Source organism: Chiloscyllium plagiosum, unplaced genomic scaffold (genome assembly GCF_037043375.1).
Source record: "Chiloscyllium plagiosum isolate Xiang-an unplaced genomic scaffold, Cpla_swu_hap1 HiC_scaffold_52, whole genome shotgun sequence".
In the NCBI taxonomy this organism is placed as follows: Eukaryota; Metazoa; Chordata; class Chondrichthyes; order Orectolobiformes; family Hemiscylliidae; genus Chiloscyllium; species Chiloscyllium plagiosum.
Window position 1 is genome coordinate 16,510,701 of NW_028270190.1, and position 11,487 is coordinate 16,522,187.

Consider the following 11,487-nt stretch of genomic DNA (forward strand, 5'->3'; position numbering starts at 1 on the left):
CCTTGGAACTCCGCAATGGAATTTCCTCCGTAAATGTGGTAGACATCTCCGTTATGTTAAAATGTTCTCATTCCGTCACTTAGTTCTTGGGAGGGAACTTACATAAGCACTTATAACCCAAGTGAACGGTTCTTCAAATGTGGGAATTAGCAACAAAGGTGCTCCTTGTATTACCATCTGTGGCTGACATAGCATTTCTTATGTATGACACGTATGGCAAAAATTAACTACAACCTTGTGCATTGCTGGACAATATAAATGACTTTGGACCCTAAGCCTGAGTCAGTCGTACCCTTAGGTGACCTCCTCCAGGCAGTTTGTGCGCTAGCGTAACACCTCATACCTGTATGCTACTGGCAACACAAACTTGTGCACTTCAGCCCATTTCTCCTCTGCACTGTCATGGTCTCCATTTCCACCTTAGGATTCTATCATTCAAATAATGACTGGCTGGAATATTCATTGCCTCAATATCGTCTTGTCTTGGTGTTGCATGTCTGTTAGCCTTTCAGAAAGAAACCCTTTTCTCTAACCCTCTGATGTCCAAGATTTTCCTGCACCATTACACCAGCCGGGTGACCGCTGACAAAACCTGGATTCCTTCATTTTTCACTTTCGTCTTCTCTTCGTGCTGTGACTTAGGATCGTGGATCTGTTTACTACACAGTCTGGGAAAATACCAGGATATTTGTGTTTTACCGCCTCCGATTGTGTGTCATTCTTTGGCTTCTCCACAACAAGTGCTGTCACCCCCACCTTGGAAACTGCCAAATCATTCCCAAGTACAAACAGAATTTCTTGAACTGACATTCTGTCAATCACTCCAACTGCAACTGCCCCAGTCTTGAGTTGGCACTCTAACCTGATCTTCGATAAAGGAACACTGAATGTCTGTCCATCTATCCAAATAATTACCACACTTTCGTGTGTCGATCAAAAAGGGCATATATTCGCTTATCCCTTCATATCAGCGACTGTTTTGATCCTGTATCTGTCAAAATTATATCTTCCAGTCCTTCTCCACATATTCTGTCTACTTTATCTTTACCCAGATATTAGAATTCTTTGTAGAGTCCGGGTAATAATTTCATACTTAGCCCCTGCCTCAACTTTGCACTCTCCTGCATTTCCTCGGTTCTTCTTGTGGTTTCCTTCACTACCTGCACTCGTGCCACTGGTTTAGCTTCTTTCAGCACATCTTATTGCACAGCTCCTTTTTTTAACGATCACCACTGTGACTTTACGTGTCCCACCTGCCGGCAATGAAAACACATTTTCTCAGCGCCATTCTGAAATCACTGGTACTATAACTTTCTGTTTCTCACTCCATTACATTGGAAAAACCTGAGGAGTTTGACTTCTTTTCCACCCTCTTGAGGTTCTTTTTTTTAATTTTGGCAAACACTTGCCAGTGTTCTCTCCATTTAGTTTGGAAGTGTAGGATATCCCCTTCTCCCACCTCGCACCACTGACAGGACGATATTTTGGCCGGAAGCTTGTCTTTTGATTAAAACGTGTTCATTCTGCTACTTCTGTTGGCCGTATCAATTCCTAAACTTGCTGTTCCTCCACGTGAGTTCTTACGATCTCTGGACGTGAGATTTTAAAATCATCCAGCAGGATAATCCCTTTTGAAGCCTCAAATGCTTAGCTACCTTTGAAGCACGCACCTTCTATCAAAATATCTCTGTTTAAGTCTTTCGAAATCCTTCTTTGTGTTCCTGAACCGCTGTCTATTCCCTAATGGCACCTATTCATAAGCACTTAAAATATACTGTTTGATCTCTTCATAACCTGTTGACCCCTCAGCAGAGAGTGGATCAAATAAATAATGTGTTCCGTCTGCCAGTTTAGACTGAACTAGCATTACACATCTGACCACTCCATCTACCTGGCATTTTATAAAAATGAAATTAAGACGGCTTAAACATCTTTATCATCAAAATGAGACAGAAGTTTGACGTATTTGAAAATATCACGTCCTTCTCTTTTAATCTCTATCCTGTTACCTTAAGTTTACTGAAAAGTTGCACTTTCTCATTTTCAAATTCTCTCTGCTTTTGACTCTCCCCTTCTTCTCTCTCTGTTTGCCCCACTAAGGACCTTCACTCATTCTTCCCTTCCCCCATAACTCTTCTCTCCCTTTCTTCTCTCTCCTTGTCTTTGTGTCTCTCTCTCTTTTCTTTTATTTTCCCCCAGTATATCTTCTAACTACATTTTCCTCAACTGTAATTTAAACTTTTCTGTTCCGACTGCACTTGTCTGTTTCTCTGATACGCCTATGTGTTCGAGTTATTTCCATATAATTTCAGCTTTTGTTTTCTCCTTGGTTAAAATCAAATCGAACTTCTTTGGCTCTTCTCGAAGTTTGGCTATTTTCTTTCCTCCTAAAAATTCTTGGCAAATTTGAGAATCATCTTTAAACCCCATAACCTCTTCCGGAATTTTCCGAACCATTAAAATCATGTTTAAGTTAATCAACCACAAATCACCGAACTTAAACAACTTGTCTCAATTATGTTCCATTTAAAGATCTAGGACACGATCTTGCAGGTTTTAAAAACTACTGGGCTTTTTCATCACCGACATCTATTCAAATCTGTACAAATCTCAGACTGGATCTGTCGAAATGTGTTCAAGTCACGAATCCGAGACTCAAACTGTCCAAGTCTCGGACGACGCATCTGCAAACTGTTACGACACGGGTAAACCTCTTTGCTAATTTAAGGCAGCATGCACAGAAAAGATCCACACCGTGCTGTAATCTGCTGAAGTTCGAGAGGCAGCGATCGACCCCGAATATTCATGTTTAAAATAAAAATTAACAACTTTGTTTTTTAATTCAACAAATACAATTAACCACCTATTATTTACAATTCATTTCGCCAAACCTATCCTTTACTTTTCCCTTTACATTACTGCTCGGATTCTTTTTTAAATTCCGATTTATAAAAGGCATAAACACGGTTAAAACCCAGTCAGCTTGGCGAGTTTCCTCTCTATTTCTTCTTCGTCTTCTTTTCATTTTCATATGGACTCTGTTTGACAGGTCGTTGATAGATAAATGTACCTTTGAGGGAGCAGACATTTCTGAAAGCAGTCTCTCTTTACTTGTTGGTGCTTGGCAGTTCTCTTTACCGCTCTGGCTAACTGTTCAAAATGTCTGATATTTATGTCACAAAACATTGGATCGGTTAATTGGTTTTAATATTGCAAAATAATGAATTCAAACTTGATTGGAGGTTGGTATATTCGGGCAGAGTTTAAACCGATTGGCTGAATTTGTTTTTGTCTCAGAGCAAGAACCTAGCTCTTCGAACAAATTTCACATTTTATGTTTTCCAGTACTGTGTTCTCCTTTGAGTCCTTGCTAGCCTATCAAAGCTCTTAAAGGGACAGTTTCATATGCACCTTCAGAACACAATGGAGGAAACCAAAGATGTTTGAATGGAGGTGGGTGGCGCAACAAAAATGAACGGTAACTGGGAGGTCGGGTCGACCCTTGCCGCCTCGGCTGAGTTGCTTTTCGAACCGTTCTCCAAGTGTATGTTTGGTCTTCCCAACGCAGAAAAGATCACGTCAGAATGACATGATGCAATAAACGACTTTCAAAGAGAGGTAGGTAAACCTCAGTCTCACCTGGAATGACTGTTTGGAGCTCTGGATGGAGGTGAGAAGTGGTGTACCTGTCGGTTTTGCATCTTTTCTAGTTGTGGGGAGAGGTACCTTGGGATTCAAGCAAGTTGGTGGGGAGGGCGGCGTGAACAAAAAAGTGGCTAAAGGGACCGGTCCTTGAGGAAGGCAGAGAGGCGTGGAAACTAGATGATGTTCTTGGTGGTGTTGTCCAGTTGGATTTGGTGGAAGCGTTTCAGGATGATGTGTTGGCTGTGGAGTCGGGAGGGGTGGACAACACCGTATATTCTGCCTGGGCAACCTACAGCCTAGAGGATTCAACATTGAGTACTCAAAATTCATATAACCTACCTTTCCATTCCCCGCCTCCCTTTCGCACACATACTCCTTTCTTCAATTCTATTGATCGACTCGTCCTTGCAGAAACCAGCCAGACATCTCTCTACCTGTGTTCACCAATCCTGACTTCAACACCCCGTTCCCTACTTCACATGCCCTCTTTGGTGCGGCTCCACTCACCCCAAACCCATTCCTGAAGATAGGTTACATACGACATGTTGACATCTCCACTTCCAAATAATCCCTGGCGTGTTTGCTTCTATCAGTCTCCTCCTTTTCGACCTTGGAGACCGGCAATCTTCAGTTTTCCTTTAAATCTCTTGTTCCAAACGACTGACTGCATTGCAAATTTACCTTGGGAGAATCCTGAAGTAGAACTCCGAAGTCTCTATCCACTTCAGATTTCAGACAATGACTCAGTAAGAATAAATTGACTTCCTGGGACTGAGAGTTTGTCCAGTGCACCTCCCAAATATTTTCCACGCTTTTCTGGACACACGAGCAACACCTTACAGAATTGGCCAGTTTCTGTGTCACCGTGCATTCCTGTTACCAGTACCATTTCTGGCAAAAGGGTTTTAGGAATGCATGTCTCTTCATCCTTCAACATCACAGACTCAGAGGATCGTATGTCCCTTAATATTGTAAACTCTATCCCTGCTAATCCTGGTCTAAGTAAATATTGTTTTCCTTGGTGGGTATATTTTTAAGCAGATCTCGCACTTCGTCCTGAAACGACCGCTGATAAGCTTGTGCATTCTCACAATGGTTTCCAATGTGACTTATTTTCCCACTCCACCAAGACTTCCAGACGTATCCTGACTTGTCATGCCTGGCTTTCCTATGCTTTTCATGACTGCCAACACCGTGATTTCATGTGGCCTACTTTATTGCAAGGAAAATACCAGAACATTTTACCTCCTTTGTCACTGCAAGGATTTTCTTTTTCGCTTGTGGTCCGTTCTCCTTATCATCTTCACTAAGAGCCAGCTTTCCTTTCCCACGTGACGATTTCCCATTTGCCTAAATTCTATCTCACATGGATTTGCATTGATTCGGGAAGCCAAATCGTAGTTTATGGACCAACCCACTGACTTCAGCCTGTTCTCTGCTAACCATGCCATTTTAGCTCTCTGCTCTTCCACAATAAATATCCCTTCAGCCTTTATCTAAAGCCTTTTAAGCTGACTTCGCTTTTTACGCTTCAATGTTTGAAGCTCAAGTTCTCTCTCGTTCTTTCTCTTCGTTCCTTTCCTCTATCTTCCGATTTTAATCATAACTCACGCTGTTTCACTTCTGCTGCCCTTTATACCTCTCTCTCTTCTAACTCAACCTGTTTCATTTGCATTTGAATTATTGCCATCTGTACAGGTGTTGATAGCGTTTCCAGCAAACCTAAATGCCAATCTACTGCTGAAATTATCTCATCTTCCCTCAAGGTAAGAGGTAAAATCAACCACGGCTTGTCTATTAATTTTCGTAGCTTGGTCTTGTTAGCCTTTTGTAATACCGACCGGTACACCACTTCTCACCTCAATCCAGAGTCCCAAACAGTCATTCCAGGTGAGACAGAGGTTTACCTACCTCTCTTCCAAAGGTCACTTCTTCCACGTCCAGAAACTCCAAAAATTAAAAGTCATTGCTCTCCGCGCGCTGTTTAAATGACCCAAATCAACGCCAAAATATTTTTTAAAAACTCGAACATCTCCTACTCGCTGTTTCAATACTGGGCGGCTTCTTAATCTTTGTCGACCAGAACTGACCTCTCAAAACATTTTTAAGCAGGTAGCCCAGACCGTAACATTGTTATTTGCCTTCAGCTTGGTGCATATTGGACATCTTTGAGGAGAAAGTGAGGTCTGCAGATGCTGGAGATCAGAGCTGAAAATGTGTTGCTGGAAAAGCGCAGCAGGTCAGGCAGCATCCAGTGAACAGGAGAATATTGGACATTCCCGGAGTACATTGGCTGGTTCGAAGTACATTAGCACAAACAGTAATTAAAATGACACAGGAATCATAATGCTCGAAATCAGAAAGGCAGAAGCACAGAGGGAAGACTTCCAGTTTCCCCGTGTGTTTTATTGAACTCACACTCGAACTGAATTGAATTGCTCAGCTGGAGAGTTGGCCTTGCCACGTTGTCGATATCAGCTTTGAAAAGAACGAATTAACCTTCTGGCCTGAAACTACCTGTTCGCTAACAGCAAGGCCACAATGAAGAATTCGAATTTCAAACAAAACGGGCAATGGGCCGTTTTTTGAAAAGAAAAACTCAAGGACAAAGTCACCTTTAACAAGATCAGCATTGTGACATCATTTAATATGTTTTTGTTGTTCTTGTTGCTTTGTTTGAGAACGATCGTGTAGACACAGTCTCTGGAGTATGTAGTTTGGAGGGTTTTTAAGCCAATTTCATTATAGCTAACAGGTTCTGATTCAGGAAACACGTTTGAAAGTTTTAAAATAAAAATGCACTCTGACAGTGGTGTTAACAGCTCCTCCATCTCAGGTTTATTCTGGTTTGGTTTGGTTTGGTTTTCACAAACCGTCAGTTGTTTTTTTTGCGGATGCTAAACAAATGAAAAAAAAATACATTGGGGAAGTTGCTCCATGCTGAATCTCTGTGACATCTCTCTCCTCTTAGACCCTATGTTTGATTTTGCCTTTTTTCTAAGGTATGTTTACGGGGAATGTTGCAGAAGTTTAGGACAACATCATTAATTTGTGATCTTCAGTTCGGTCTTCGAATAGCTTAAGTTATTCCACATTCTGTTCTCTTTTCTTTGTGTTCGATTCGAATCAATTGTGTTTTGTTAAAATCTAAGTGGTTGGGCCAGCTGCATCACTCGTGAAATATCCACTGATGCTTGCTTCGAAGAACGAGCAGATTTAGGATCTCGGGTCCATTCTTGAAATGATTTGAGGACGTCTGGCCTGGCCCATAATGCAATGATTAGGTGAGGTCTTGTTTTTCCAAGTGTAGGGGATGCCAAAATTAGAGGGCCTTGCTGTAAGTTGCTCTGGGAAATCATGAAGGGGACCTTAGGGACAACACTTACACGAAGATTTTTGTCCATCCATGGAATTACCTGCCAGAGGAAGTACTGGAGTCAGGCTGAATTATATTTTTAAACGACAACTGGATAAGTACATGAACAGGAAAGGTTCTGGGCCTCCGTCACCGCCGCTTTCTCACCACTCAGCGCCTCGGAGTAAGAACGCCTCATCTTCCGCCTCGGAACACTTCCACCCCAGGGCATCAATGTGGACGTCACCAGTTTCCTCATTTTCCCTTCCCCCACCTCACCACAGTTCCAAACTTCCAGTTCAGCTCTAACTGTCCCCATGACTTGTCCTACCTGCCTATCTTCCTTTCCACCTATCCACTCCACCCTCCTCTCTGATCTATCACTTTCATCTTACCCCCATTCACCCATTGTACTCTTTGCTACCTTCCCCCACCATCCTCCCTGACCTATCACCTTCATCCCCAACCCCACTAACCTATTGTACTCTCTGCTATTTTCTCCCCACCCCCACCCTCCTCTCATTTATCTCTCCACCCTTCAGGCACACTGTCTGTATTCCTGATCAAGGCCTTTTGACGGAAACGTCGATTTCCCTGATCCATGGATGCTGCCTGAACTGCTGTGTTTTTCTGTCACCACTCTAATCCAAGAATAGGAAGAGTTGAGAGACTTTGAGGCAGGGAAATGTGGGTCGATTAATTTAGGACATCTAATCAACAAGAACGAGGTCACCTAAGGAATATTTTATATGTTTAAATCTCTATGTCTTTGACGATATCACACTCTAAGATTAAAGACGGAGAATGCTCACTGTACGTGCAAGTGATAGCATGTAACAGCTATAATCTTTAGAACATAGAACGTGGAACAGAACTGCACATAACACGATGTTATGCCAACCATTGATCCTCATGTAAGGTAAACCTAATGTACGAACCCTCAAATTTCTGTGATCACATGCATTTCCAGCAGTGTCTTAAAAATCCCCAATGACCTCGCTTCCACAACTGCTACTGGCAACGCATTCCATCCTCTCACAATTCTCTGCTTTAAGAATCCTCCTTTGACATCCCCTCTATAAATTCCGCCATACAGGTTAAAACGATGACCCTCGTGTTAACATTTTTTGCCCTGGGAAAAGGTCTCTGGCTATCAACTCTATCTATGCCTCTCATTATCTTGTACACCTCAATTAGTTCCCCTCCCTTCCTTTTTTTTCCAAGGAAAATCGTCCGAGCTCAGTTAACTTCTACTCGTAAGATAAGCCCTCCATTCCAGGTAGCATCCTGTAAACCTCCTTTGACTCCTCTCCAAAGCATCCACATCTGTCCTTTAATAGGACGACCAGAACTGGACACAGTATTCCAACTGCGGTCTGACCAAAGTTTTATAGTGCTGCAATAAGATCTCACGGCTCTTAAACTCAATCACACTGGTAATGAAAGCCATGTGCTTTCTTAACAACCCTGTCCAGTTGGGTGGCAATTTTAAGGGATCCATGCACCTGCACACCAAGATCCCGCTGTTCCTCCATACTACCAAGAATTCCATCCTTAATCCTGGACTCAAATTTCAAGTTTGACCGAACAAAATGCATGACTTCGCATTTATCCAGGTTGTACTCCATATGCCACCTCTCAGCCCATCTCTGCATCCTGAAATTGTCACGCTGCAGCCTGCAACAGTCCTCCATACTGTCAACGACACCTCCAATTTTTGTGGCGTCTGCACACTTGCTAGACCATCCTTCAATCTCCGCATTTGTCATTAATAAAAACTTCAAAGAGTAGAGACGAAAGGACAGAGCCCTGTGGAACATCACTCACCACTGACTTCTGGGCAGAATACTTTCCTTCCACTACCACTCGCTGTCTTCTGTCGACCAGCCAATTCTGGATCCAGACAGCTACATTTCCCTGTATCCAATTTCTTCTGACCTTCTGTTCGAGCCGACCATGGGGAAACTTATCAAATGCCTTGCTGAAGTCCATATACACCATACCCACCGCTCGATCCTGATCAACCTGTCTAGTAACTTCCTCAAAGTACTCAATAAGTATTGTGAGGCATGACCTGCCCCTCACAAAACCGTGCTGATTGCATTTAATCAAGCCAGGCTCTTCCAGATGGTCATAAATCCTATACATCAATCCTTTCTAATACCTTTCAGACGACAGACGTGAGACTGGCTGGTATGTAATTGCCGAGGATTGACCTATTTCCTTTCTTGAAGAGACGAATTACACTTGCCTCTCTCCAGTCCGGAATTACACTTGTCTCCCTACCGTCCTCAGGTGCGACTCTGGTGGAGAACGAGGATGCAAATCTCTTCGCAAGCGGTGAAGCAATCACATTTCTCGCTTCCCAAAGCAGCCGAGGACAAATCTGGTCTGGTCCTGGCGACTTGCAATGATTGTCAAATTTTTCAGCACATCAGCTTCCTCAATCTCTATCCTTCCAGCATGCTTACCTGCTCCTCAATGTTTTCATTCACTGCAAGGTCCTTTTCTTCAGTAAAGACAGAAGCAAAAAACTCATTGAGGGCTTCCCCGACCTCCTCAGACTCTATACATACGTTTTCTATGCTATCCCTGATCGGCCCTACTCTTTCTTTGATCATTCTCTTATTCCTCACATATGTGTAAAATGACTTTGGATTCTCCCTAATCCTTCCTGCCAAGTCCTTTTCGTGCTCCCTCCTGGTTCTCCTCAGACCATTGTTGCGCTCCTTCCTCGCCTGTCTGTCATCCTCTAGAGCTGAGTTTGCTTCCTCCACCTGAAGAAAACTGCCTTCTTTCTTTTGACGAGAAACTTCTCCGCTCTCGTCATCCAAGGTTCCTTTATTTTACCCCTTCTTGCGTATCTCAGAGGAACACATTTATGCATCACTCGCAACAGTTTTTCCTTAAACAATCTTAACATGTCTATAGTGCACTTTCCGTGGATAAACTACTCCAAGTCCATGCTTCCCAACAAACATCTGATAGCATCATAGTTTCCTTTTCCCCAATTAAAGGTTCTCCCATTGTGCCTGATTCTCTCCTTTTCCACAGCTATGTTGATTATGACGCAGTTGTGGTCATATCACCAAAATGCTCTCCCACCACGAGATCTGACAACTACCCCGGCTCATTGCCGAGCACCAAATCCAAAATGGCCTCTCCCCTTGTCGACCTGTCAACGTACTGAGTTAGGAAACCCTGCTGAACACACCTTGAAAAAACCGCTCCTTCCAAACCATCTGCTCGAAGGAGTTTCCAATCAATAATGGGAAATTTGAAGTCATCCATTACAAAAAGCCTAGTACATTCACATTTTAACAAAATCTGCCGACCTATACTTTCTTCAATCTCCCTGCTGCCATTGGGAGCCTTAGTAAACCCTTAACGAGGTGATTTCCCCCTTACTGTTCCTAATTTCCACACATACTGACTCAGAAGGCAGACCCTCCTCGATAATGGTAACTTCTGTAGCTGTGATACCCCTCTCTGATTAGCAGTCCCACATCCCTGCTCTTTTTCCCCTCCCTATTCTTTTTAAATGTTCAAAACCCTGGAACATCCAGGAACCATTCTTGCCCCTGAGAAACCCTCGTCTCTGTCATGGCCACAACATCATAGCACCAGGTACTGATCCATGCTCTAAGCAAATGATTTTTATTCCTGATACTCCTTACTTTAAAGCAAACACACTCTAACTGATCCCTTGGTTCTTTCCCAAGAAATTCCTTCCCACTGGCTGCGCTACCTCTTGCTATTGCCTCATCTCCATGAACGAGGTAAAAACAATGACTGCAGACGCTGGAAACCAGATTCTGGATCAGTGGTGCTGGAAGAGCACAGCAATTCAGGCAGCATCCGAGGACAGGCAAAATCGACGTTTCGGGCAAAAGCCCTTCATCAGGAATAAAGGCAGAGAGCCTGAAGCATGGAGAGATAAGCTAGAGGAGGGTGGGGGTGGGAGAGAGTGGCATAGAGTACAATAGGTCAGTGGGGAAGGAGATGAAGGTGATAGGTCAGGGAGGAGAGGGTGGAGTGGATAGGTGGAAAAGGAGCTGGGCAGGTCGGACAAGTCCGGACAGGTCAGGGGATCGAGTTTCTGGAGGTTAGAAGCTAGGATGAGGTGGGGGAAGGGGAAATGAGGAAACTGTTAAAATCCACATTGATGCCCTGGGGTTGAAGTGTTCCGAGGCGGAAGATGAGGCGTTCTTCCTCCAGGCGTCTGGTGGTGAGGGAGCGGCGGTGGAGGAGGCCCAGCACCTCCATATCCTCGGCAGAGTGGGAGGGGGAGTTGAAATGTTGAGCCACTGGGCGATGTGGTTGATTGGTGCGGGTGTCTCGGAGATGTTCCCTAAGGCGCTCTGCTAGGAGGCGTCCAGTCTCCCCAATGTAGAGGAGACCGCATCGGGAGCAACGGATACAATAGATGATATTAGTGGATGTGCAGGTAAAACTTTGATGGATGTGGAAAGCTCCTTTGGGGCCTT